This window comes from Xiphophorus couchianus, chromosome 4 (genome assembly GCF_001444195.1).
Source record: "Xiphophorus couchianus chromosome 4, X_couchianus-1.0, whole genome shotgun sequence".
Classification (NCBI taxonomy): Eukaryota; Metazoa; Chordata; class Actinopteri; order Cyprinodontiformes; family Poeciliidae; genus Xiphophorus; species Xiphophorus couchianus.
The window spans coordinates 11,526,175-11,553,042 of record NC_040231.1 but is presented as its reverse complement, the minus strand read 5'-3'; the positions used below and the strand labels follow the sequence as shown (position 1 = coordinate 11,553,042).

The 26,868-nt window shown below is 36.8% G+C and overlaps 1 long non-coding RNA gene across 1 annotated transcript; it reads right to left on the bottom strand.

The window, feature by feature from the left end:
- LOC114142625 (uncharacterized) lies at positions 1-26,868 on the bottom strand. Its single transcript, XR_003595081.1, has 4 exons — positions 26,462-26,868; positions 20,655-20,707; positions 680-760; positions 1-568 (listed from the first exon to the last, which is right to left on the bottom strand). It is a non-coding gene; the product is annotated as an uncharacterized LOC114142625 (long non-coding RNA).

Genomic DNA, 26,868 nt, shown 5'->3' with positions numbered 1-26,868 from the left:
TTTTTAATTGTTGCGCGTTTTTTACAGTTCCAATTTATAGTTTGATGTCCTTTTCAGTTACTCTGAGGCAGGTAAATGTCATATCTTTTAGGAAAATGAAAAGCATTACTGCCACATTACATTAAAGCTGTTCCACAGCTGTTCCACAAATTCTTACATTAAAAATGTACATTAAATTTGTTGTTGCTGTTGTTTTTCAGGAATCAGCTTGTCTTCCTTGCTTTAACTTAGTTTATTTGGTCCAACATCATTATAGACCTTGGAGCATTAGATACAAACAACAACTTTGAACTAAAGCACTGTACATTCATTTTGTTTAGCCTTTATCTCACCAGGAAAACTCCCACTGATATTAAAAACCTGTTTTTAAATGAGTCCTGGTTGAGAGACTGCAAAAGTTATACAATAATCACAATTAGTTACTCGGTTAAATGTCATACAAAATAATGATTAAAAACACAGTCAGAATTTAAAGAAGTAATTTTTAGTGCTCTCAATGAAACAAGTTCAGTTAATTTACAGTCTTTTTGCAACATGTTCCATGTAGGCTCTTTTCCCCTATTCTGTGCTGGGAAATGGAACAAAGAAATTATCATTTGAACAAAATGTGTAAGAATCAGTATTTCTCTGTGTGATTAATCACAGATGTAGGAAAACAAAAGTGAACCAATGTCCCAACCTTGTGTTGGACAAAGAAGGCCATCCCACTCGACTGTAGAGTGTACAATATCGGGTCAAGGCTTCACAGTCAGTAACAAACCTGAGGGAAGCATGACAAGAAGAGAGAGAGAGTGTAAATTCAGATTGAGATACTCTGTCCCATTTGCTAATTTTGACGTTAGCATATAAAGTGCAAATTTGTAACACTTGGCGTATATTAGCAAAAAACTATTGCGCCCCAAACAATCCTTCAGAGAGCCTCCAAATGATCAAATACTTATTAGCTGAACAAATGGGAGAGTACATCACAGTGTGTCAGACAGAGCTATGCTGACCCTTCAGCATCCTTGTGTGAGTGAATCTTCAGATTGTCTGCATAATCTAGTACGAGGTTAAATGTGTTGTGACATTTGAGTAACACTGGAATTGATTCTATAGCATTGGCACAGATATGACATAATGCTATGTGCTTCTCTCATAGCAGTAACACTGACAGCAAAAGTTATCTGCAAGCTGCACACATAATCAAACCTGGGCCAAGATTTTTTTTTACAGGCGTGGATTAGGGTGATGTGGTGGCAATAAATCGCCACGTGTTTTTTGTCAAACTTTCATCCTCTTAACTAAAAACCACTAATAAAAGCGTGTGGCTAGCTAGCCAATACAGCCTGTTATGTTAATCAGCTGTGAATTTCTCCTACTTCCCAAAACAGCCCAGAATTACTCTGTTAACAAGCCAAATTCAAACACACATTTTACCATTTTAAAATCTCAGAAATTCTTGTGGTTTCTCCATGACTTCAAATCGTATATTTTGCAAAAAAGAAGAAGAAGAAATTCACTATTTTCTGCTGTTAATTTATTGTGCTAATTCACTATAAATTGGTGGCTTTTAACAGTCTAGTTTACTTGCCATTAAATCTGTGCATACTACAGTGTCAAATACTTATAAATGTGATTCTGTCACACGATTTCCTAAAACACCAAGCAGAAATTAAATGGTGTGATAGGGTTATTAAGGACATTAGAAGACCTCAGTGTTCATCCCCTTATATTATAATTAAATACTCTGGAGTAACATGTTTAATGAGTGAAAATCTAGAAGTTGCCTCAGACTTAATGATAACTTTAGTTTAACTAAATGCTTCACAAATTATAATGCAAAAACTGCACTTCATTTTGACTGATAATGAATATTTATTAAGTGTTTGTTTAAGATCAACACTAGTACCAGTACTATTTTAGAAAACAACATCTTGGAACAGTGCAGACAGAGAATAGGAAGTGGCTAGACTGGCAGGGAGGCAAACAGGCAGTGGATTTGGGCTCTATGACTTGCTGCATGGGGATACACACCGAGAAACCCATCAAAACACGCATACACCAGTTGGAATATCCAGAGCTTCCACTGAACAGGATTACTTCTGTCATGGGAAGACTGGTATCCCCTCATCAGGGCACACACACACGCATACACAACACACCATAATGGTTCACTGGGCAACCTGATAAGAATGTGTGTGAATTTGTTAGTGCATGCATGTATGTGTGTGCTGAGGAGTCTCTGATGGCAAGGATTAGGGACTCTTGACTCTTGACAGTCTCTCTGCAAAGTACCAATCAGCAAAAACATGCTCTTCTCTCTCACACACACACTCAAAACATGGACTTATGCTTCGGATTTTACTTTAATGTTTTGTTCTAAACATCTATATGAGAGATATTGAAATATCTAGTATTTTTAACATTATAATGTTCATGCTTTTCTATATCTGCCATTCATTTATGGATGACATTTTTCACACTCAAGCCATGTGCAGGTTATTGTGTTGGATCTCATAAAACTGGCAAGCTAAATGGTTAAATTAAAATTTTGACCATTTGTACATTTAAGATACAAATGGTCATAGAAGAGAAGTCATAGAATATGATTTTTATTCAACAATAGAAGTCATGGAATAGACCTCTAGAATTCTATTCTATAGCAGTCATAGAATATGACTTCTATTGGAAAAGCTCAAACACACACCAAACATTTAAAGTACACTTAGTTTAAAGGTACTAGTAGAAATGGATTGTGTGTGTGTATCTCATACACATATATATGCGTGTATGCACATGGGTGCATGACATACACCCATGTGTATCTCTTTGTGTATCTCATGCAAAGAGATACACATGGGTATCGGCATGTATATATATATATATATATTTCTTAAACCTGTGCAGTTTAAGAAACTGCAGTTGCATAGGTTTAAGAAAGGGTTGAAAAGAATAAATGGAAGGAACTTTAAGATCTGAGAGGAAGAAGACAAGATGAATGTTAGAGGAAGGGAAAGGCAGCACTTAACCCCTGGTTAGTGGGGTTAGGTCCCTGTGGGAGTGGGGGAAGAAGGTCTGTGCACATATATATACACACACACACCCCTCCCACCCCTAGACAAAATACACTATAGTTGCTTCTACAAATATAAAAATTCACTTTAACGCTCACTGCGTATCAAAATGCAGACACTTTCATAGGTTTGAATTCTTAAGGGGCACATTTGGACCTGAAAAAAATTCAGACTCAAAACGTCCCTCTCCCACCTCCTCACCCTCTTTCATTTTCACACACAGGAATATGCAATCATGCAAAGAGATACACATGGGTATCGGCTTTTGGAAAAAGGCTAAAAAACTCTTGAGTTTGTAACAACTCAAATTCTTTCATATTCCAAAAGAAATGACAACAGAAAATTACAGTAGGGAACATTTGTGTAAGTTATGTTAATACACAATAAAACAGACAAAAGATAAGAGAGGCACAGGGATAGAAAAATAAGCTACAAAAAAATTAACCAGACAGAAAAGCATACATATCTATATACAGACAGCAAAAAGAGGGGCAAGTGAGTGCAACTCAGAGACAGAGCATCAATTATTTAGGAAAGGTAACGTGAAGCTTCCTTGGATCAGGCAAACTGCTGGCTCTTCCCCAGAGAAAAGAGAGAATGAATTAGGGTGAATTTATTAGAGACTTTACGTGTGTAGGGGTGTGCGTGTGTGTGTGTGTGCAAGTACCGATACTGTCCAGGCAGCCACCTTGATTTCTGAAGCTGTGCGGCTGCATTGCTAGAGACCCACACACGTGCACACACTCACAAACACTCATCCTGAGAATCCCAAGCCTGTTTCCAGGTTCATTAATAAAACAGCAGCTCTTTATATGTGCTCTTCCCCTCGCTGTTTTGCCTTTCATCCTCTGTTTGTTCACACACACTATGGGATTTTGTTGTGCGCGCGCGTGTGTGTGTGTAAACTCCAACTGGGATTTAGGCATTGCCCGGCTGTTTGTTCATCAGTCAGACAATAGTTGACCCTGCTGTGGTACATAACAAAATCTGATCCCTCTTTTATCATGGGTAAAAGGAAGCGGCGTTCAATCCCAGCTTTATACGGGTTCTGTTGGTAAATTGCTCCAGTTGATTCTGACTTTTGTTAGTTGCATTACTGACGTCAGAAAACGATACGTTAGTAGATTTATTTTATTCATGTAGGAATAATTTAACAGTTTTTGTAGAGGATAGATTATGGAGACACAATTTATTATATTTATTATAAAATTGAGAGAAAATAAATTTTTCTGCAGATTAAATAGGGCTACTTCAATCACTGCTCAATTTTGGGATTTGAAATGCTACCAATAATCTAAAATATTGTTATTGTTGTTTGATTACAGATTGTATAAGTAACAAGTTGTGATAAGATTTATATTTTGTGGTCCTTTATTAATGTTCAGAGATAATAAAACATGTTTTTTTCTGATCAGAACTGGCATGTGCATTCTGGGATATAAAATACCTTTTGAATCCACTCTGAGTTTTCAATTCTTAATCTTCTGCTTTTCCTCATACCATGTAAATTATTTTAGCAAAAAATGTCTCAGCAGAACTAAATGGTCTTTTTGTTTCTGGAAAAAACTATTGCAGACATAAACCATCCAACAATATAGTAGAACATGAGTTATCACAAGACTTGCAGAATTTGTAAAGGCATAAAAGTGCATTATACATTGTGTCAGAATTAACCTTGAATTAACCTCTTCTTTAAATGAGACAAGCTCAGACATTTTCTATTCAATTTGCAGATTAATCCAGGCCTTCTAAACTAGATCTGTCCAAACACAAGGATATCATTAGAGCATGAAGTATACGTAGATCTGGTAGTTATTTTGAGAAATCCACAAACAAGGGCAAAATAGTGTCTTATAGACTGATGTCATCCAAAGAGTTTACCTTCATGTAACTAGAGATGACAACTTGCAAAATCCTACAGCTAGAAAATTGGTCTTTCATCACACATGTACTACACTACCACATAATTTACATAAGTATTCAGCAAATGGCATAGCAACATGACTTAATCTCATGCTACGCTATGCAAACACCTTGTTTGCACCTGTGAAGATTCACTCACTCACCTCGGCATGCTAAACTGTTGAACTGAGCACATTCTGACTTATTCTCTGATCAATTCACCTAATAATTATTTGCTCAATTAGGGGCACTCACAGACCATTAAACCATTAAAGTGCTAGATGAAAAATTGGTGATAAAGTGAAGTGCAAAAGTATGCTCCCTGTTCTGATGCAATTGAATAATGAATTTCACGCCTTAAGTCTAAATACACAATCAATATAAAGGATTGGGTGTTAATTAATAAAGAAAATAAATAAATCTAAGTTGGGAGAACGTAATAGGAAATAAAACATAATCAATAAAACCTAACTAATGCAATTTTTCATTGATAACCTTGTCATATTTTCCCCCCAGGATCCTCTTCAAGCCATATTGTTGATCCCTCTCTCGTCTGTTTCTACTAAATTTTTGTCTTCCCCTTTAATCTCATTCTCTTATTCTCCAACTGAAAAACTAATTTCTTTTTTCTCTGTCTGTTTATCATCCCTGCCTCTATGTTATGTCTGAATATAATTGTATTTGAAGCATCAGCTGAATATCAAATATACAACTAAGTAATGTAAGTCTCATGTGGGCGTGTGCAAGCTGTGTGTATGTGCCTGTGCTTTTTTGGTTAGTGTGAATTCATAATTATCTTAAGTCTGTGAATGCAGATGGCTCAGTCAGCGGTTCTGTCTCCAACTCGGCAGCTGTATCTTTTTTTTGCACCTCTGTGACGTGTCTGCGTGCAAAGTGTGTGTGGGCGTGCGCGTGGGTGTGTGTGTGTGCATGTGATATCTGGAATAGGGATCTAAACAGTTTTCCAAATTAGAGAAGGGAGACGTCAGAATGCTATTGTAAGAGATCCACTTCCTGTCTGATAAGCAAAAATCTCCCTTTCTTCCATCAGACCTCTCTCCCTCTCCCTTTCTCACACACACATGCATACACACACGGAAGTAGAGAAATCCTGACAAGCAGAATTTGCTTTGTATTTCTTTACACTCTGTTCTTTCCATCGTTTTGCCTTCACCTCCCATCATTCTTTTTTTTTCTCTCCCTTTTTCTAATAAGCGCAGGTTTACTGCTGAGTGTGGGCAGGGCATATGAAGCGGGATGTAAAGACAAAAAAAAAGAAAGAGGTTCATGCAAAACTGGAGGTACAAAAGAAAAAAAGAGGGAAGACTTAATGCCATTACCAGTTCTTATAGGTGTTCACAAAAACACACACATTATCTCATTATGTGTTCACCTAAAGGGTGCAAAACAAATGACTTGTTGACTTCTGCTTTTAAACTTTACTTAAAACTTCTCCTCTCCCATGTTTTTTGTTTTCTTCTGGTTGATCTGTTTTGACATGTTATCATAATTATTAAAATATGTCAATATGTCGACCATCCAACTATTTACCATATCTCCTAAGAGAAAACTAGATATTACAGTTTAATGGTATTGTCACAAAATTGGTGGGTAAAACCAGTTACATTAATTGAAGCAAGAGGTTTTTAGGTTTCCATAATTTTGCCACATTGAACTGACATGTATTGTTGACATTTCTTATAATATTGAGCTAATGTCTTCTTTTTGAATCATAGATACTAAATATCTTCCTTCCTCCTAAACCAATTCTTCCAAAACATAAATGGCTATCTTAAGTGATTTTAGTATATTAAAAAGCTAGCTCCTATGAAATATGAAGCAAAACAGCTATGTAGGTGCTACAGGGCAATATATCACTTTGGCACTGGTTTGAAATAGTTTATAAAGCCAGGTTCCTCTTAGATAAAATTTCTTGGACATGAGAGTGTTTTTAATTCTAACAATGTCAACAGAAATTATGTTGAATTAAAAATATTAAAGGCGCATTATTTCACAGTGCTAAAACTAAGACTGTAATTCTAAATGAAACAATGATTTGCAAAGCCTCACACTGAGTCAGCCAGAGATTGCATGGAGACTGAAAATTAATCTAATCATGAACAACCGGTGATCAGCAACTTTAAGGCTGAAAAGCAAACAGAAAAAAATTTGTAGATTCAGCTCTAATAATAAACACAACAGCAATAAAATAATGGATTTGTTATAGTGAATGTGTATAATTATGCAGTAAAATAAATGCTGGACACCTATAGTCATAACTTCGAGCCTGTAGACTCAAGTGAACACTAAAGAAAAATGAGGAAAATCCAGCATATTCATTAATCAGAGCTTTAGGTTTTTATGAGGATGGTTATAAGATATGGCTGAATAAATGTGAAGCTGCTGTATGTTTATACATCTCTGTGTGGATGCGAGCATTAAGAAGAGTGAGTGGGTGGCATGTATTTGCCTGTGGGTCACAGTAGGCCCATCTGCTTTAAACCAAGCCAAATCAAACACACTGTGAAGAAAACCGAACTTCGTCTCTTACCCTTTCTTACCAACACACACATCCACTATAGTTATTCATATACAAACGTTTCTGTGTGTCATTTCTCAAGCACATGTAATATTCTGCTGTTTCCATTAGGTACAGTGGAACAGTCATCTTTTGTTGTGGTTAACAGGAGAAAGGAAGGTAAAGGCAAAAGTTTAACGGTAAGAACCTTCAAACCAGTAGTGAAAACAAGAATGAAAAACAAGGTGGTGAGGTAACAGGAGAATAGAAAAACTCTGTAGTGTTTCCACACAAACACGCCAGAGGCATGTTTGTGTGGAAACTTGTTTTTAGGATAGATTTGGTCATGTTTTAATAAATTTACCTGAAAGCAAAAAAAAGATTAATAAAGAAACTGACCATGAAATGTTGTCATTTAACCACGTCAAAACTATCTGTAAATTCTCAAAGGAGACAGAAACTATACAACATTTAATTATTCTCTTCCAAGAATTAAAATTAAGTCTTTGCACTCTCTCGAGCAACGATAATTTCTCAGTTAAACTGTGATACTATGTTGGGTCACTTTTCCCAACAACAGGCTGCCAAGACAGAAAAATAGAAAATGATTCTTTCACATATTTTTGCAACTACTTAACGCTAACTACCTTTCATGCACTAACAAAAATAAATCTTTCCAATTTTCTGTAAACTTCAAGAGGGGAGTTGAAGATGTTTTCAGTCTCTATGTCCTATATCCTGAAATAAGAACTAAAATGAATATGCATAAAGCAAAGCGCTACGTGCAGGTGACATGGTTGACTTGTGTTTCTGCAGCAAAACACAGCACCAGACAAATGTTTTCTCCATCTCTTCTCTTTAGGAAGACAACAATGAGAAAGAGAGGAACGTTAATCTCGGGGGAACCCTTCTTTCACTCAGTAAATGAAAAACTAACACACTAATGATGCTAAAACACATGCAAGGAAGCAGAATGGAAGGGAAGCTCAGATGTAAGTAGCATATGCAGAAACACACACAATACATTTCATAGAGTCAGTTTTTTTTACATGGCACTTAAATGTGAAAATTCCTACTTTTTCCTAGGTTTTGTGTAATTTTGCTCTGGATTTATGGTAGAGATAAATACTACACACCAAAGTAAAAATGACAGATTTTTGTGACAAAAATCAAGACCATAATTTCAAACCATTTGATATGTTTGAAGCCACTTATAAGCCATTGCAAAACCATTGATAAACCTTAAATATTAGCTTTTTCTTCTTTTTTTAAACAGACACAGCATTCTGATTTCCAGCTGTAACATTTATTTTTGGTCCCATCTGAACACAGCACCTTCTTTCATATTTTTTCTTGTGGCAAATTTTACACAGGACTTCTTTAAACAATGGCCTTGGTCTTGTCACACATTACAATAAAGTCTCCCCTTTTACTTTTATGCAAAAAATATAAACTTAGGAAGCAGTTGAAAACAAATATTTACATTCACTGCATCAAAGAGCATAACAGCCGGCATATAAATTCCATTTATATTTAATTTTGTGTTAAAAATCAGAAAATAATAACTAAATTTGTATTTGTAAATAGTTGGTCTGAGCTGCAAGTAATTAAAACATTACTTTTTGACTTCCAAAGCTGCTAAAGATCCTCACCATGTATTTACTTTGAACTTTTTTGGTGTTTGACCTGGATAAAATGATTCGTGCTTTTTCTCTCTATGGTTGCTGAAAACATCATAATCAACAGTACAGAAAAAAGTACTAAAGATGCAAACGTAAAATAGTGACCAGTTAAAAGCACATGAAGGAAATACAAAAATAAAAGCTGCATTTTTGGAAATGGTTAAAAGGGAGCAAAAGAAAAAAAAACAGTACAGGGGGGATTTAGAGAGGGAAGGATACAGAGGTAAGGGTGAAGGAAGACGAGGTTAGGTGAGACAGGGTCAGACGGTTGGAGGAAGCTAATGTCTTTATTTCCTGGAGAGGTGGGACCTTGCATTTACCCCTGAGGTCATTGGTCACAGACAGGGTCACTAGGAGTGCTGTGAGTAGGGTATCTCAATACAGGGGGAGGTGTGAAAATATCTATATAAGAAAAGAAAAAGTGGAGTGAACAAGAGACAGAGTAAAAACAGAATGAGAGGAAAAGAAAGAAAAGGAAGCCCTAGTTTGAGCCAAGAGTGGAATGTGCAAAGGTGGAAAGGTTGAGAGGGTGAGAAGGTAAGAATACTCGAGGGAGAGAGGAAAGGGGGCCACACAACCACACATGAAATAATTGTTGAGTATAGAGAGTATGTGTGGAGTAGTTCCTGTCACATACAGTAATATACTGGAGCTGATTGTAAGTGCATTTTTATCTGCATATTGTGTCTCAGACTTGTCCCGTTTCTGAAGGCTTGTGTCAATGCATGAACATGTTTTTCTTTGTCTCCAGAGACACGAGTTTACAGAGAAGCTGACAGATAAAAACAAACTGAGAGGGTGTACCACTCTTTCTCTTGAGTATTGTTAACGGTTATCATCTTGAACTGCTTTACAAACAGCCTTCAATTGACATACTGTAGCTTATATTTGTCAAAAACAAAGTGTTTAAGTTTTATTTATTCCAACTTCTAACTACATTATAAACAATTATAGGGTTATAATCTGACACACTGACAAATAAAAGATTAGATATGTCCTTATTAATATGCTTAATAATATGCTCCACACTTGTAAACAATAATAAAGACAACTGTAACAGGTCTATTTCAGGCTACCACCAGCATTATGAAGTCAATTAAGATTATTTAATTAAGCAAAACCACAGGTTAGGACCGAAAGAAAGCATGGAATTGCAGAACATAAAAACATGAAAGACAAACGACATCTAAAGGCCTGGGATATTCAGTACTGAAAGAACAGAAGCAAAACCAGCAAAACTGTTGTTTGGTAACTGAAACGAAGTGAGAATAATAAACCCGATTGAGAAAATTAATTAAAAATATCAACAGCAGTAACATGGTTCAAATGCTTCAACCTTCACAAAATAGTCCCAAACTGAGAAAGAGTGCCATCTTCCACACTGCATCAAGCTCCCACTAATAATGCCAATTAAAAATATGTTTTTTTTGTTTTTTTTTACGTTAGTCAGCTGCAAGACATATGAATATTTAAGCAAGGAAATGTATATATTTTTTTACACTGCTTTCATTGTGTGTATTGAGAGACCCCATTTATCATTTTAAACATTGGACAGACTGGGGTTGGTCATCTTGAAGCATAATGATTATTTGTAAATGCATTCATTTATTTTATTTTTTTTATTTAACCTTTATTTCACTTAGACAAATACCACTGAGATTAAATATTTCTTTTACAAAGGAATCCTGGCCAAGGCTGGCAGCAGCACGTAGAAAATTCACAGGAAATTAGAATGCCAACGACAGGACTCCTTTTCTACAAATGTCAGGTTTTAAAAATTTTATCTGATGGTGCTGGTGCAATCATCTAAATCTTATAAATGACCAATTGCAATCATTTTTTTTCTCCATACATTCAATCCTAATCCAAGAGGGATTGTACTTAAGTAACTGAATGACTCAGCAAATTGTCCTGGCCGCCAGATGACACACGATATTTGAATTCAGGTGTAAATTTCCCTCCTCTTGTTCTTTTGGTCTGCTGAATAGTGACTCAGCAGCACCAAATACAGCTCTGATATGAGTTTCTCTTTAAAGCCCTATTTCAGTCTCATTCAAGGGTTATTCTTGGTTCTGTTCTGAGTATTGGACATCTCTTTGACAGAATGTGAGTCAGTCAGCTATAAATATGAATGGCCTTTCTGCTCGGCCAACCACGTGGATTAGCAACTCTTCCAGCTTTTCCACTACACTCAAAACAAATGGCACCTCTCTCTCTCTTGGTCTCAGTTTCTCTCTCTTAGTCACTCACTCTGAAATGCACCAATTCTCTTCTGGTTCAACTAAAACATGCATATGCATACTCACTGGATGAAAGGTGCTCGGGCTGACAATAGCCACACACACACAAAAGTAAAAAATAAATCATAATTGTATGTTTTCTTGATGTTACACTTCAGTGACAGCCTCCTGCCCACACTTTTAAGAGCTTTAATTACTAGTAATATAGCAAAAAGGTTTACAATGAACCCCCACCTACTCACAGGTCATTATTCATGGATTTACAAATTCCTATTCAGGTTTTTCTGTTCAGTCTAGCTCCAAATTATTAATGAAAAATCTGTTTATTTGCACATTTCTTCATGGAACCCATTTAAATATTTAAAAGAAAATGCAGTTTGGGAAGCTGAAATAAACCACAATGCTTCTTGACACTTAACTGGCTCTCGGATTGGTTTCAATCCAACCACTTTTAGATTGGTGTTTCTGAAGCAGCCAATCTAAAAGCACAATTCATTTTCCTTGTGGCTGATTGGCTGTAACCCCAAAAGTAGAGATAAGGAAAACTGTAGTTTCAACTGCATAATCAGCTGTAACTAGATTGTATATTATCTTTCACATTAAATTAACCTATTCAGCAGCTTACAGATCTGAGTTTCAGTACTTATAGTTTTTTAGAGCAGAATTTTGAAATAATGGTTCCAATAGGGTCTAGGCTCTGTTCAGTGATGGTCATTTTCTTAAGTGTCAATGATTTTGTGTCCTACCAAGTCAAAAGTAAAGTGAAAACATCAAAAGAGAGAAAAAGAGAAATTAAACATCAGAGACTTTTTGTCCCAGGGATTAGCTTAGAGGAACCTGTGACATTTACAGAGCCCTGGATGCTGTATTTATAAAGAAAACACATATAGTATTTGGACTTAAGGTACTGAGAAAGGGGATAAAGGTGAAACTCTGTACTGAAAGGCTGGAGTTCTCTTAGCCAGCATGTGTTTAATATCACTACTGGCTCTTGAGTGTGTAAAACTCTGTCCACCTTTGCACTTCTGTTTATATTGCATTGAACAAGAATATTCATGAACATGTTTCTTTCACAGAAAATGGAGGAAATTATGTCATTGACCTACATAGATAATTGTAATTAGCTTAAAAACAGTTCCCAATAGTTTTTCGACTTTCAAAATGAAAATGACCACCCCGAGTGTGACATCATTTTTAGATCTGAGTTCAGGCTTCTGTGACCTGGCAAACAAAAAACACGACTGAAAGAAAAGGTAATGAAACTAAAGTTTCCATGAGACATTTCAGCAGAAAGTATCACTGACAGCTCTTTCACAAAACTAATTTAAGTTTTATGAAAAATTAGAATTGTACAGTTTGAACATAAAAACTATTGTTTCTCTATTAGCTTTAAAGTCAGTCAGTTAAGAAAAAAAACAAAACAAAACAAAAAAAAGCTCCTAAAGAGACAAACATGTCTTGCACCATTCCTACTAACGATAACAGTTGTGACTGTTTATGTGTAAAGAAAAAAAAGCAATCCTTGTGTAATGATACCATTTTTTTACCATTTTATCCAAAAGTCAAGTCAAAACACAGAGAAGGTATGTATCTTTCAGAACATCCACGCTATATGCTAGAATGAGTCTTTATAAAACATCCTCATTGTGATGTTCCATTAAATGTGTGCTTGACATTGCTACAAGTGCATAGTGATCCATGAGATTGGCGAGGATGATCTAGTTTCAACAAAATAACTAAGTAAAGCTGGCACATAATACTCTTTAGGAAAAAGTCACAAGTGACCATCAGTGCCTTGAATAACTACTCGCATGGCTACACTCACACACTAATGTCTGAGCAAACGCCACCAGTTATTATGCTTTGAGTGACAGAGACATTTACAAGGAAGTCTGATTAAACTAAGCCACTCAAGTGTTCTCATCCCTGGATGGCACACATCAATATATTTATAATCGTTGGTGTTAATAATAGCGACCAAGAGGCAACTATACACCCAGAAGACAGGTGACAAATAGATGCTTGGGTTAATAATAGCAGGAGATGGAAAAACTACTGTCCAAGCTGTATATGGATCAAGAAGCAGCAGGGAAAAAAGGGTTGAGAAGGTCATTTGAAAAAAATGTATGCGCTGCTCACACCCTCCTGCTTCTTTTCCGCTAAGCTACAGCTCCTTCCCCACAACAGAGCCTGTTGTGAATGTGCAAGCTAGTTGGCATGGCCACTTATGACAGCAAATAAAAAGTTTTCCTTTAGTAACTTGTTTCTTTTCCATTAGCAGAGCTGAAGTTTATACACGAGCATGATTGACAGTGTTAAGACCTTCCTCGTGATTTGATTGCTTGTTTCTGACTAGGAGTGGTGTAGTTCTACAGATGATAGTAGGACCACAGAATTTTTTCAGATTATCTGTCTCATATTACATCGTCATAACATCGTAAAGGTTTTAACAAACATGCAAAAAAATAAATTAATTAAAGTTGCATAGTGCAGCTTTTAGATTCACCACTAGCTTATAGAAAGATTGCAAAAGATAAAAAATATTTTTGTTACGCAAAGTCTGGAGAATTGTACAAAGGAATTCTATTGGAGAATACTAGTATTTAAATGAAAGACAAACATCAACTGGAAAAAAAAGTGTCGAAAATTTAGACATTTGTTTCAAAATTAATGGAAACCTCCCTCCCAAAAAGCAATGTTACTATAAACAAGGGGTTTACATTTTCATTATGATCAATTTTTTTTAAGTGTCTGAATTAAGTATTTTTCAGGCATAAATCAAACATAACGTAAAGAAATTAGGCCTCTGTCTCTTTAATAAGCTCCTACTCTTTCCAACATTCCAATACATGATAACACCCTTTAACCCTTTAAGAGCTGCAAAACCTCAAAATGTTCCTCTCAATATTTGATTAACTGATAGATTCCTTGTATCAAACCATAAATGGTAGAAGGTAATATGGTAGAAGGTACATTACCAGCTGTAATGTAGAAGCAAAACTTCCAAAAAACTGACCTTTCATTACAAATCCTTGCATTATTTAGCTCTAAATAAAACAAGGCTTATGTAAGCTTTGATATAATTATGCTAAAGTCCCCCTAAATTACAATTCCCTAGTTTTATTAAGAAATGAAAAAAAGAATATTATGAGACACGAGAAAATGTCTGTTTTCACAAATGCAATGACTCACACCGGGTGATGTCCTATCTTTAGTAATTCTGTGAATACAGTGCTAAGGGGCAAAATATGCTGTCCTCCTGCTAATGAAGCTTTCAGCCCTGCACAACAACCACACAATGACAGCTGGCAGGGGAGGGGCAGGAACTACATGCCATGAAATAAGAGCGGGTAAAAATTGATTAGCAATTTTCATTTGCGCTAAGCTAAACAAAAGGAGACTGCTGCCCTACTCTGCATATCATCATGGGGTGGAGGAGGAGGACGGTGGGCAGAGCTGATGGGGTTGGGCTGGGATGGGAACTGATCTTTCAGTGCTCAAGGCACCCATTGTTTAGTTATAGAAGACGTGGGTGTGTGTTGGGGGAAGGCTTTGGGACAAAAGAAGACTATGTGTAGACAAGAGAACTGGGGATGAAGAAAGAACCAGGGGAAAGTGGAAAGATGTTGAGAAGCTTAGGTAAAGACAGTTGGAAAGGAATATGAGGAAGTGAAGAAGGTGCATACTTTGGACTGAGGATGACAAGAAATGTTGGGGAAAAAAGAAGGTTCAAAGAACGCAAAGCTTGAACAGCAGGACAGAAAGAGGTAGAGGCCTGGGATTGATGGGAAGAAGTAATGGAAATAGGGAGAGGATATTTGGCAAGTCAGAGGGGATAAAGAGGTTGAATGTTGCCCAGGACTTCATGACTAATTTTGGAAATTGAAACCGGACCTGGATGGAGCCATCATGCACTTTGAACAACAAAAGCAAAGTGTCAGGAAGAAAAAAAATGACACCCTCTCATCACTTTCAAAGTTATTAAAACCATTGGATATATTGCATATAAAAGCTCCAACAATGGAGAAATTTGCCAACCCCAAGGGAAGAAAATGGGAAACGTATGTAGTACTGTGGCCAAGCCATGTTGTTGTATGGGCAGTTTTCTTGAGGGTTTTTTTGGCATGACCAGGAAGCTTGGCGGCTTATTGACAGAAGCACTAAAATGCATTTCACACACAAACACACACCCATTAGACAAGGAGGCGCACACACAGTTTTAAATGCAAAACAGTGAAAAAATAGCAGCTGGTAGGAGAATGAGAAAAAAAAAACATCAACAACTTTTAACCAAAACACTGTACACAACTCTAAATTTAATTTTCTGCAAGATTAAGCACAATAATGACTAGCTTTATAAAAACCCATAACTAATGGCTTCCAATGAGCCAATCTATAGGCATCGATCTGTTCAGTATCTCATAGACTCACAGTTTACAGCAAATAAATGAAGGAATAAAGAGGAAAAAGAGAAAGAAAAGCAGAATAAGTGCACCTTTAAACTGAAAAAGAAGAGAAAAGAACAACAGAGAGTAGGATCTGATATCGAGAAAGAGGCAAATAAAATCTAAGACAAACTGAAGTGATAAAGGAATTCACAAGCAAAATAACAGAGTGAATAGAAAGTGATTTTAAGTTTCACATAACTACGTTTTAAACACAATAGATTCTTTTTGCTCCATAATATGTTGGTTACCCAGTTAGCTGTGATTCCCTTTGGTGTGTGTCATCCCTCCATAGCCAGTCTCCCTCAGTTGTTTCTAGCTGTTCACTTCTGACATTCTGGTTTTTTTTTTTTATTTCATTTGTTGTTTAGCATATAAGAACAAATACCTGGGAAGTAGTTCAAAACAGTCAGATGTAGTGTTTGTACATAATTTGAAATACTCATCTTAGGAAGGACCTTTAATAATGACAAGTTTTAAAGGAAAAGGCAAGGTTACCAGAAAATACAAATTTAGCTTTACACCGTGTTCCACGTTATTATGCAAATTGGATTTAAGTGTCATAAAGATTAAATTTTTTGTTGTGCTACTAAATTTATAGATGATATTGTGTGTAACCTCAGCAAAGTAGATGGACTTTCTGACTGATCACTTTCTTTCATGGTTCAAAAGGAAGAGCCGTACCTTCCGTAGCACAATCATCTTCATGTATGACAATGCACCATCTCATGCTGCAAGGAATACCACAGTGTCATTGGCTACTATGGGCATAAAATCGAAGAAACTCATGGTGTGGTCACTATCCTCCTCTGACCTCTGACCTCAACCCTACTGAGAACCTTTGGAGTTTCCTCAAGCACAAGATCTGAGGGTGGGATGCAGTTCGTATCAAAACAGCAGCTCTGGGAAGATTTTCTGACTTCCTGCAAAAAAATTCAAGCAGAAACTCCACAAACTCACAAGTTCAGTGGATACAAGATTTGTGCAGGTGAAATCAAAGAAGGGATCCTATGTTAACATGTAACTCGGTCTGTTAAGATGTTTTTGATTGAAATAGCTTTTGATTTTAGTACATGTGACCACTTAATGCTGCACATTCAAAGAATGACCATTTGCAGTTCTTTATAATCCATAAAATGTTTAGAAAATCTGCTGTGCATAATAATTTGGAGCAGTGCATTTTGAGTTTTTGATTTTTGAAAATAATACTGTTCTCATGGGGAGCTTTGTTCAGTAAAATTTTATTTATACTGTAATAGTTCATGACTTGAAAATTATACTGACCATCATTTGCATTGACCATTTAAGAAAATCTGAGAAAATATCACTTGCATAATAATTTGGAACACGGTGTAATGTTCAATAATTACTACCCCAGTACAAACCGTTTTCATTTCAGTCCATTCTTTGTCAGATCCTCCTTTTTTATTCTATAAAGTTATTTCAGTTTCTCTGCAGTTGTGCTGTTGTTTCCGTCTTTGTTTAAAGTTTGTTGGACTTTGTATTAACCTTTCTCACTTTTCTGTGATTTCTCCTTCCTAATTTTTGTGAATGGGTCTTTCACTTTCACTCATTGTTTTACTTTGCAACATCCTATTTTTGGTTCTACAACAGAAATACAATTACATTTGCTAATGTTTAAAGACCCTTTTCTAATCATCACACAGATGCAACAGTCTGTAGCCTATTGGGACATTTTCTAAAGTGTAGCAATATTTCTCACACAGTTAAGAAATGTAAGTATCAATAATAAAAAAGAGTGGACCTTTATTTTTTATTATACTTTTTTGGGTTTACTTTTACAAAGTAACTCAGTTTTCAGAGGTAAAGGAATCTTGAAGTTTGAGCTTAAATATAATCATACACGATTATATTTAAACTGAGATTTTAGATTTTAGCTCTTAAAATTTGAGCTAAAATCTCAGTTTAGAAGCTTGTTAAATCGATCCCACTCACAACCATCCATCAGTCCATCCATCCATTTTCTGGACACTATTGTCAGAAAATGACAATTTTCAAAACAATTCTCTGACAATGTTTCTGACAATGAACATTGCACCCCTTCCAGGACAGAAGGGTGCTGGTGTCTATCTCCAGCGAACGTTTCGGGCGAGAGGCGGGGTACATCCTGGACAGGTCGCCCATTCACAATCAATGAATTAGATATTTTCAGAAATAAATAAATTATCCAAACAATGGCTTCCAGTTTGTGCTTAAAAATCCATTGGTATTTTTGTTCTGATGTCTACAAATACTGAGTTTGACCATTTTAAAAACATATATCTATTGAGTCAAATAACCCCTCTGGTCTTCTTCTTGGTTAATCCTGCACTTAACAGCTTTTTTGTGGCTCATTGACTAAGAACTAAAGGTGGCAGCATATGAGAATGAGGAGGACAAACTGAAATAAAACAATCCGCTGCTGAAAATGCACAGCGGCTTAAATCCAGAGAGGGCTGCTTCCATTAATCCCTGCGGATTAAACTTCTAAACAGTTCTATTCAAGCCAATTAATTCATGCATATATCTGTCTTCGGCTCTTTTCATGTCATTTAATATGATGGAGGGCAAACTCCTGGGAAATGGAGGGTCGGTGGGGGGTGGATATGTATCAACATTAATGCACGCAATGCTGCACCACACAGCTATACATCTTGAAGGATGTACACACATTTTCACACATTTCTACATGATATAATGCCATGAATTCATGCAATTTGTAAGAGAATGGATGGTGGGAGTGTTAGGACTGAAAGGAGCCTCCAAAAGTTGACTGACATATTCTGACAGCTGAATACTAATCATGAGATCAACCTCCGGCTAAATCTACAGGATCTCACAGGGGCCTCTGGCTGAGAGAAGCATAAAAAGGATTAACAGTGAATACAGAAACCTTCTACAGAGCCGACAACCACCAGCTCAACAACTTACAATCTCAAGATGAAGACAAAAAAACCAAACAGGTTGAATTTCACGACAAAGAAATGCCAGACATGAAGTGAAATGATCTAAAAGAAAGTGGTGGAAAAAAGAACATTAAAGGAATAAATGTGGTAAAATACTTTTTAAAATGACTTTTAAGCCACCACCACTAAACAAGAAGACCAAAAGGCTAGAAGAGTAACAATGTGCAAATCCTTAATAACATAAAAAGACTGTCTGCAACAGTTCCAGAATAATTAATTTCCTTTTTAAAATATTGTTGCTCATGATTTGGTAACTCTGTGACATCATTTTGGTCTAAAAAGTGCAGCATGAAGCACCTGAAAAGGCCTCAAGTCTGCAGTTACACATCTATGTTAAAGTCAAGTCAAGTTGTTTTGTATAGCTAATTTAAAGGGCTTCACATGGCAGAAACAAAACAGAAGAAAAGCATTACTGTGGCAAAATAAAGAGAATAAAAAATTATGAACCAGACTAGAATTAATTTTCCAGTTATTATTAAACAAAAGCAACTATAAACAAAATGGTTTTTAGCCTTGATTAAAAAGAAATCAGCGTTTCAGCATTTTAGTTGTTTTCTGGATCTTTGCTATAGATTTGTGGTCGATAAAAACTGAATTTTGCTTCTCCATGTTTTTTTCTGATTCTTGGAATGCAGAGCAGACTTGAACCAGAAAAACCGAGTGGTCTGAAAGTTTTTAATATATTTTGGTTCAAAGCTTTCTATGGATTTATAAACTAACAAAAGTATTTTGAAGTGTGTTCTCTGAGCTACACGAAGCCAGTGTAAGTAATGTGTTTTTCTGTGTGAATCTAAGCCGTCTGCCATGTGGAAACTGCTGCAAAGTCTTAGTAGAAACCCAAATCACCTGGAAAGGTGACCAGTTAAAGTTCAAATCAGGTCTGGGCTAAATTACACCTGCCATGTAAGTTAATCTGATTTTCTATTAAAAAAAATAGAACTATTAAAATTGCGAGTGTACAGTAAAAGAGGAGAAACAATTTTCATTTTTCATTACAAAAACTCAGTAGAACTATGTTCAAAATGTATTTATTAAAGGAAACTGGGATGTGTACGAGAGAAACCAAAAACAATAATACAAGGTTTACAACTAATACTTCACTGCTGCTATGATTTCTTCATGTAAAGAAATCATAGCAGCCATGATTTCTTTACATGTCCCGCAAAACTGTCCCACACATTTCCATAGATGTGCTAGTTGTCTAGTGGTAGCAGAGGATGTATTATTTTAATAACACTTTGATCAGTTAAGAACCTGCACAGTCAGTGGCTACACAATCAGCATCTTGGAACATTGCATGATACAAAACTGAGCTAATAAGTTTTTTTGGGACTGACTGAATGGCAACATGTTAAAATTGCAGCTATAATAATCAGAAAAGCTGTTTTAAACAGTGCAATCCCTTAAAGAAGCTTATGCTGCAGCAGTGCATTAACCTAATAATAAAATTTAATTTACTTCTCTTGAAAGATATTGAATTTGCCTAGCACATTTTATATATCTTGCTAATTAAAGATGCAGAACTGTCAGTTCTTGCTGAAACAGAGCTTAACTTGACAGGGTAACTTTCCTCTTCTCCAGCTACGTCAACCACATGCTTATTAATCATGTGGTGGAAACTGCAGTTCTATTCACTTACTTGTTTATACATTTTAGGAAGGTGATCAAGATTCATACAGTTTTATAAATATTATTTCTTAAATTTGACCTTGCAGTCTTTGGTTGACCATACAAACTGACAGACAATATCTGTGAGTAAATAAATCCAGTTCCTGGTACCGACCTTGATCAGACAATTATTTGGTAATTTCCTCTAAGAAGTGCTGGTAGCACTACTCCTCTTACCTGATATTCTTCTTGCTGGGTGTCTGCTGCAAGCTGTCCTCTCTCCTGAGAAACTGAAATCAAAGAAAGAAGAGACACATGCTGTAGCTTAAGCAATTATCACACAAATATGTGATGCCACATAGCAAACAGAGTCTTAAAACTTTACATCTTTGTTGCTTCATATCTTCAGCTGTGTGTCTTATCACCATATTCCTTATTTTCGAGTCTTTTCAGAGGCGCCATGACTTCTGTCACTGCGATCAGACATCAGTCCGTCCGTCTGACCCAACTCGTGCACTAACCAGTGACATGCTTTAATTATTGAACGGCTGACCTCAATCGGTTGGCTAGTGGAGACTAAAACATTTTGCACCATTCAGAAACACATTACTACTATACACAAGCGCATGCAATTCGCCACAATAGTAACTTACAACTTTAATTTATGCTAGTCATTTAATATGTTGATCCTGGGGATAGTTTCTAAAGTCAAAGTATTTAAATATATACACACATATGACTTCAGACACCAATTTGGGGAACGGTACTGAAAGCTTTCTGTCACTTTGAAGGTCCCAATGAGCTCATCGGTCTCCATCATTTGAAACGGAAGAAGTTTGAAACCACCAGGGCTCTTCCTCGAGCACCCTGGCCATCTACACTGGGGCGAATGGGCCCAAGACAAGATCACTGTCAGAGCTGGCATTCCTCTATGGAGAGAGAATCTTCTAAAAAGGACAACCATCTCTGCAACAATCCACCTATCAGACCTGCATGGCAGACTGGCCAGATAAAAGCCACTCCTTAATAAAAGGCACATGGCAGTTTGTCTGGAGTTTGCCAAAAGGTCCCTGAATGACTATCAGACCATGAAAAGCAAACTGCTCTGGTCTGTTGACTGAGTAAAGAGATTAAATTAATACAAATTGGAATAACAAAATGTTGAAAAAGTGAAGAACTGTGAATACTTTCCAGATGCACTGCACATATAATGTTAAATAAAGTTTTAGTGGCGTTTCTTTAAGAGGAAGAAAAGCATGAAATGTAAGTCATGATACAACTTGATAGAGTTGACTGGATACATGACTCCAGTTAAATCTGGTTGTAACTCTGTCACAAGAAAGAAAATATATATTTTGGTATGCAATGCATGTTTTACAGATGCTTTAATTTCATATCCAAATATATTCTGGAAAGAATGATCAGTGGTCACACTTGTCCTGTTACAAATGATCAAACACATTAGATGATACTAGATATGATTCCCAAGGCATGATACTACCAGAGCATTTATAGATTAGGATATCTGGTACATTAGGGCCCAGTTCAAGAGAGAGGCAAGTTTTCCTTTCCTTCTTTTACCCACAGCACCAACCAAAGTCATCACGTCTAATGCAACAGAAATGGCACAGTTCTTCAGCGATGACATTCATTTCAACACTGTCCTCAGAAACATGAGTGACATGTTGACTCTCATTATATTTTGATGAGAGTAACCCAACTGGGCTCTATTGCATGCTGTGTGGCTTGTGGCCTATGATTAGTTACAAATAGTTCAAAGGGTCACACCATTTGGCTTTGATCCCGAGACCTCGGAGTTCAGACACACAACCTCCAAACCACACGCTTACCGCTTGTATAGAATCACAATGCTGCTTTTCTATTACAGAAAATTACATCAAAATCAGTTTTCAGGGTATGATTGCTAAATATTTAACTTTTAACCAATATGATTTCAGCACACTCCCGCTAAAATTTAGAACCAAGAATTGGTTTGATTTTTCACAAACAAATGCCACTTCAAAGAAGCAATATTAGTATATTTGATTTCATGCTTAATCTTCACTCTGAAGCTTTTTAAATTTTCCTAGAACCTAATATTTGTTTCTTTGTTCAAGCCAAACACGAGTGTTACATTCTTTATGGTGGTTCTTTTTTAAATATACAGTATGCCTTAACATTTTTATTTATCCTGATACAATAACTTTAAAGAACCTGCGTATTCATGTGTATTCATTGCCTAAAAAAATAAATGCTAAGAGTAATTTATAGATGCATACTGTATCAAACTTCTTCCAAACCTGCCATGTCGGCCCACCATGTTCATTGAACTCTTAACTTTTTGTATACCTGCCTGCAAAACAGTAAAGTAACTTTAAAAAAAGAGAAAAAAAGTTGTGGATATTGGGAATGATCATTTAATAAAAAAAGTAAATTGAGCAATTATATCACTTTTACTTAAAAAAAAGTTTTTTGTGTTTGTTTTTAGCTTTATGCTTGGTTAAGGCTTGTCAAGAAAATCCGAGCTCATCCCACTTCCCCATGCTGGAGATTTTAGTTTAACAGTAATAATAAATAAAGTTATCTTTAAAATGAATCACTCAAGTGACATCAAGGCCCAACATTAGACTTAAGTGTCAATAAAATAAATCTAGTTGTGTGTGTTGTTTTTGTCTCATGCAAACTTTGCTTTAATTCTACTTTTTTCTATCTAATCATAAAAAATCATAGTCAGTCAGAGAGATTCATTAAACAGGAAAAGCAGGTTTCCTGGAAAAAGAGGAAGTTTCCAGCCTGCAGATTTATAAAAATAGCTGAGACTATTTCTTAGTTTAAAGCATGAAAGTTTTAAAAAATTAAATCTAAACATTTTGAGTAATTTGATAAGATTCAAAGTAAAATACTTATATGAATATTGGTTTACTTGTAATAATACACTTATATTTGTGGGAACTACAAGAAAAACAAGTAACTGTAACTTTAGTAGTAAATAATTAGAATCATGTATTATTCTTGGTTTCTTTTCAGAAAAACATCTGTAATAACTCACATTAAGATTATAATAAGAATAATTAATAAGTCATGGTTATAAAATCATAAATGAATGATAGATCAGAGAAGCTGAAGAAAATAAATGTGATATAAGTTATGGTTATAAAATTATAAATGAATGCTAAATCAGAGAAGCTAAAGAAAATAAATGTGATATAAATGTGATTTTGACATTAAACTTGAAATGGTGTAAAAAGGTGTAACTGCAATTAAACATCACTGATATGTTGGAGGTAGAGAGTAGGTGAAAAGTTGTGCAGGCAAGGGACACAGGAGGTTGAGCAACCCTGAGACATTGGCACAGACATCAGGAAATGTCTGTAAGACAGTGATGGATATGAGATCATCTGTCTAAGCAGACAGCAGGCGCACCAGGGGGGTGGATAAACCCTATAAAAGGTGGGTGCAAAAGAGGAACCTTTCGTTGGATCCTCCGGGCAGCTTCGAGCCAAGATCGAGATGGACAAAGAACTCTGCAGCTGAAGAAGAGCCGGGGCCACGGAGCCGGAGACTGTCCTGCACATGGAGACCAACCCGTCTGGCCCACAATCTGTGGCTTCGAATCGCACTTCTCTCATCGGCTGGGTTCAGACCCCAAAGACAAAGATGAAGACAAAGACAAGGAAGAAGAACTGGTGCCTTTTTTCCTGCCAGCACCAAGTCCTGTGTGACCTCAGCATCCATGTGGAGAGGAGGCTCATCAGACCTGCGGAGATCCTGGCCTTCGCCGATCAACATCTTCCTCCTGCTGCCACACCTTCTTCATCATCAAGCCAGGTCTGGGGTTCGAAACGCCAAACTCCGTCCGTCTCTCTCAAAGGTTCCCTTTTTTAGTTCTCAGTGTCAGCAGTAGGGAAAGATAGACTAGATGATTGATTTTACTTATTTGATTATTTCTGCTACTGAATTAAGCTGTACTGACCCTTGCAAAAATGCCTTACTAATAAAATATTTAGCATAAAGAAAATCTAAAAGATGTTGTGGACATTCAGTTAATGAGTCACCTTAAAGTTCTTTGATGGTTGTAAAATAGCTGTGATGTTTGATTCTGGAGAGGAAGAAGTGGAAAATGTTTTTAGGTTGCTGGTAGCCCATATTTAAAACCTCATCCTTGGGACTCGCCCGAGTCACTAAAACCTACCTGGTTCAATAACAAATGCAAGTTGCAAAATAGAGAACGAGCGACCGTTAACAGGTGTGCTCTGTGAAACTAGTTGGCTGTAGGCTGCTCAGTCTGGCTAATTCACAGGGGGAAGAAGGGTGGGACACCTGGATGTAGGCCGTCAGATAACCAGGCGAATCGTTTCTCGAAACCAGCTTAAACAGAGTTTACTTCAGTTCTGGACAGGGTAAATCCCAGCAGATTTAGGAAACTCAACGGACCCGTTAGACGGAGAGCTGGTAGCACATCTCCCCTCTCAGAAGAGGAAGTACGAGAGTGAGAGAGTAGAGACAGAAAGGAGGGGGGGGGGGGTGTTGCGCAACAACAGGCTGTAACTGAAATAAGACAGAAATGTTACACAGATTAACAGAAAAAGGAAATACATGAAGCAAAGAAGCAGCAAAGAAGCAGCTAAGTGTGAAATCATAAGGTGAACTTTTCAATTAAAGCTATGATATCCAGTAATAAAATGTCTTCAAATTTGTCTTTCTCCAACTTTAATTGCTCAGTATCTGGAAACATGGCCAACTGGAACTGAATAGTTTTGTTCACTTCCTCAGCTGCCATTACTACAACCATGGCAGATTACAACTCAAAAACAGTGCCGAAACTTGACATTGGAATTCACAAATCCTCACTCTGTTTGCTGATTGGCCAGAAGGAAATACTTCCAGAGAAATCAAGCTCACTGGGACAAATCCAAGATGGAGCAAGATGAACGGAGATGAGAATTAATCAGAATTGCATAAGGATGCAATTGCCATGATACCCAAAAGCCAAACATCCCTAACGTTTTGTGAGTATAGTATTCAGAAAGTGCTCTGGCCAGATGAGACCAAAGTTTAACATCTTGCATCGTATCCTTGACTGGGGAAATGTTCACTTTCCAGTAGAAAAAACAAACTTGCATTTTCATTACATTTAGATGGTTGAGATAAAAGCATATGTGTTAGAATTGCTCCGTCAAATCCCAGACCTAAATCTAAAACTGGATCTACTAGCTAGACAAAGTGTTGGATCTCTGCAGTATGTCCAAAACTTAAACATTTATGTTCAAGTACATTTTTTTGGCTGTGCCTCAGTTGTCATGCAAAAAAGAATGGTCAAAAAAGAGAGGTGAGTACAAAGTTGGTAGAAACACTGACCAAAAGAGCCAGAGATGTAGTTTTTGTCAGTTTTTTCTGATTTTTAGTTGTCAATTTTGTTGAGTTGTAGCTCCCTCTCCCATTCCCAAATAAACAGAGGTTGGTGGGGTATGGATACATTTGCAAGATAATGTAGATTCTTTTGGCAGACAGGTGGTCCAATACTATTTTAAAGAAAAACAGCAATAGCTATTTCTTCAACCCCAGCAAAATAAGTTGGAGAATTAAGATGAATATTTTGTTATAAAAATAGACCAGACACATAGCCATGCTAAAACTGATTCTCTGTCTCTCTCTCTTGCGCGCAAACCCGCACACACACCCGCACACACACTGCAAAAAGCAGTCAAACCAAGCTCTCAACATGGAGCTTCATGCATGCATGCACGTGTCTGTGAAGTTTGGCTCCGTCTTTCTTTAGCCCATACGGTGTTTTGTATTTGCCATAATCCCCTGTCAGCAACACTTAGGCAGGCAGACAATAGCAGAAGATCGGCAGCCAAACCAGCTTCACTCTGAGCTTGGCAGGTCAGCGTACAAGCAGCATGTTTTACACACGTGTGTGTACACACACATGCCCCCCCTCCCCCCCCCTCCTTCCTCCACACACAGTCACACACTACTGTGCTTTAACGTTCATGAAGCACGGGAAACACACATGTCCCACTGAGATGCGGGGTACTCACACCTTCTCCAGACTCTCTTCAAAGAGTTGTGATGCAGTTCTCAAGGACACAGCTTTCTGAGATCCTCTTTTTCTCTCTCTCTTCTTACTCTGGCACACTCTCCCTGACTCCCACAATCTCTCATTTGCCTCTTGTTTGCAGGACAGCAGATATAAGTGTGTTGCTGCCTTTTCCCTCTTCCCTTTTTCATTCCTTTTTTCTCTCTCTCTTTCCCTCTCTCAGCTCTACTCTACTTTTCCTTTGCAGCTGAGAAGCACAGCTCATACTCTGCCATGAAGCAGACTTCTCTTTTTTTCAAGTGCTGGACAGTATAAGAAGGAGGACGCGAGAGAAAGAGGACAGGAGGGAGAGAGAAGTGTTGAGCAAACACACCAAACTAATGTGCCACTTCAGATCACCAATTTGGG